Here is a 3,547-nt window from a genome sequence, read left to right as displayed (position 1 = left end):
TTAGAAGGTCATTCTGCCAGGCCAGATCAAGGATTTTTTTGTTCTTTGTGTGTGTTCTCTCAGCATTTATGCCTCCTTGTCACCAAATCTTACCTTTTTACAGTCCATTTTAACTTACTGTCCTGTTCCTCTTTCTTCCCCCCTCACCCAAACAAACAGACATGCACATACATGATAAACATATCGGCTGATGACTTGGCTAATGCTTGGTCCTTGCCTAAAGAGTAGAGATAAAGACAGAGGAAAGTGGCGAGTGGTGCAGCACATCCCCCTCCCCTCCTGTCCTCCCCAAGGGGATCGGATGTTCTCAGCCGTTATAAGCAAGCAAAGCTTGCGGCCGGCAGACCGTCTGGCTCCAGTGCAGCCCGGGCACATAGACAATGCCAGACCTTCTGTCATAAGGTTTGCTTTCACTGAGGTCAGCTAAACAAGCCTCTAGGCCCTAAACGGATCCATGTGCACACGCACTCCTCTGTGCTTGTACACAAAGCGGATCTGAACTCACTCTGTTTGACTTACTTTTTTCCCATTAGGCAACAGTGTCAGTCTTGTGTTTGTGTTGTCTGTGTTTGCAGTGTCACTGTGTCCTGCAGTCAATGGCCTCACGCCTTCTTGAACTCAGAGGAAGGGTCACTGCTGGACCCGCTCAGCATACTTTGCATACCATGTTCATAATTTGCTTTAAAGCCTCACAATCTAGTATGACACTAACTTTGTGACGTCAAAAGGAAGCATTGGGCTACAATGACAGATTCTGAAGCTAAGAAATTTGAAGTTTTAGGGCAAAGAGATATCTATTTGTGAAATTGCAAAATATTTACATGCCTAAATTTACAAAAAAAATATGTTTTTAATAAATAATTTAAATTTGCATAAATCATGATTGCTTTAACATTTTTTTTATTTAACCCTTTAATGCCTGAGGTGTCAACAGTGATGCTTAAACACAAAATCTTTGACATACAGTAACTTTTTAACCATTCTCCTTTAGAATCTGTTGGAATTATGTTGATCATGTTAACGGTTGAAAAGTTACAGTAAATAAAAAACATAAACACTGGAGCTTTTATTTTCTTTTTTTGCTTTTAGACAGTCTCACATTTGGTTGATGAGGCAACATTTGAAGTTTCTTTATGGTAATCTATTTTCGAAGTGTTCCCAGATATATTTTAATTATGATTATGTCGTTTTTATCCTAAAAAAAAAAAAATAAAAATAAATAAAACTTGTCATTTTCTAGGACATAGTTTCTGCAGAGCAGCAGGAGTTCATTAGAAATTGGTGCAACAAATTAGCAAGGAATACAGTTTATTTATAGCAAAGAGTTCTACAAAAACATCGGTAATCATGTCTCCATGTCTGGGTTATGATTATTATTAAAAGACAGCCGCTTCCACGGTGTTTGTGTGTCTCTGTGGTTGAGCTTGAAGGCTCATGGTCTTGCATTAATCCATGGGGTGAAAATAAAAATAGCAGACCTTTTTCCTTTTTCTTAAATGTAAGAATGAGGCCCGAGCCGGCAGCCTCCGAACCCCGCAACGTCTCTCTCTGCGAGTGAGCACCGCTGCGGGAGAGAAAGCCGCCGATCTGCCCAGAGTGTATCCTGCCTTCACCCAAACGTAGCTGGACGAGCTCTACAAAACTTATGGCTCAAACGGTTAAAGGAAAAAGATAAAAGTTCTGGACAAATACGCTTGCTTTTGGACTAGTGGACTTGAGTCACTGAAAACATCACGTGCCCAAAGCTGAGTTCCTGATTGGCACATGCATGCGACGCAGCGACCTGCCAAACTTCAGGTATTTACATTTTGGCCGTGGCGCTCAATTCTCGTCTATACAGTAATTGCATTTTAATTGAGAGAAATCAGAATGGGAACAGTGAACTGTGTGCTAAAGTGGGAGCTAGCAACTCGGAAGTAGCATACTCGCTTGGTTCTTCGATGTAGGTATTTGTTAATGTTTGATATTTTAAAACTTGGCTGATGTTATTCGCACGTATTTACATGAGACCAGCACAAAAACTGATGTAAATTCATGTTGGCCACACGTAAAATGAGAGGCCAAGATGCACGTTGCTGCATTGCTTTACTGGCAAAGTAGCATTTAGCTACTTTAAGATCCTTCAAGGCAAAATGTCGCAGTTTTTTTTTTGGTAAGAAAGTGTAAGTGAGTTTGCACATAATTTTCAAAGTACTTGCCGCCAGTGTTGAGCCTCTTTCTTGGTCGCACGGACTGGAGAAAGCCCAGCTAGAAAACGCAGCGCTAACGCTAACTTTCTGCTCAGTGACATAAACACAACAGAGAGCAGTTGTTGTTGGGGAAGGAGCTGTGGCCGTAAACTTTAACCTACCACACCATTTACAGCTATTAACACTGTATTTTGAATCTTAACAGTTTTGCAGGTGTATTTGATGTTATTATCCATGTTCTTAAGTTTAAAAATGTTTCTTTTATCAGCTAAAGATGCTAGCTGGAGCCTTACTCTCAAAGTACTATGAAATCGTCTACTCAAAGGTAAATTTTGAATGCATCTGAGATTTATTTACCATATATGTAGTTCAAAAATAATAAAAGTTGTAGTTTCATTTATCATAATAGGAAAGGGTGTTTTTTTTTTTTTTTTTTTTTAGCAATTTGAGGGGTTTTTATTAAAGGGCTTTGTCACTAAACTTTATCAGTCATTCATGCCATGAAACATCACCAGTCTCCCTCTTTTCGTGTCTTGGGTGACAAGCATTTACAAGCTGTTATATAGATTTTAGCACAGAGGCAAAATAAAGAATCATGGATATTTAGAAGCTGTCCATTTGACAGCAATGCCTTACCTCTTGCACTATTTACAATTCATCTTTATAGATAATAAATATTTAAATATACCACACAATCAATAATTTCTAAGCTTTAATTCAAGCCATATTTTATAAATATTGGTTAGGAAATGAGGGAGCAAACCTGATTTTTGTGGTTGATGTCTGCCTGTCCTCCATTGAAACAGCAGCATTGTGCTGCCATGACTCAATGCATAGCAATGGCGTCTGCGCGTGAACGTGTCTGTCTGTGGCAGCAAATAGACAAGGGCCAATCCAGAAATATATATCAATGCTCCAAACCCAGCCTGAGCATTTATCTGTTTTTGCATATTTCAAGCATATTTTCTATTGATACCAGTGAATGATGGTCTATTTTGTATAAATTTGCAATAATTCTGTTCTGTACTCTTATTTAATATTAACTACTAACATTTAGGACTAATTTTCATTTGTCTTTGAGGTATCTGTGTTTACGTAGTGTGTGGTTTGTCTCGTTTGAAACTCTGAAATTGCATCACTTATTCTTCCCGACCCCACTGTTTCTAAAACAGTGAAAACGGCAGTTCTAATCTTTTGATTGGGAGGATGGAGGGTGTATTCGAGAGGAAAAACCTGTTGGTTTCCTGTGTTTGAAGATGCTCAGAACCGCCTGCTCACAGAAGAGTAACATTTTGAGTGTGAGCTGTTCCAGCTGGAGCATCTTTGCAGCTTTGATTTCACATCTAAACCTTGCCCCC

This window comes from Oryzias melastigma, linkage group LG6 (genome assembly GCF_002922805.2).
Source record: "Oryzias melastigma strain HK-1 linkage group LG6, ASM292280v2, whole genome shotgun sequence".
NCBI classification, from domain to species: Eukaryota; Metazoa; Chordata; class Actinopteri; order Beloniformes; family Adrianichthyidae; genus Oryzias; species Oryzias melastigma.
The sequence above is the reverse complement of the archived record's forward strand: the minus strand, read 5'-3'. Positions refer to the sequence as shown.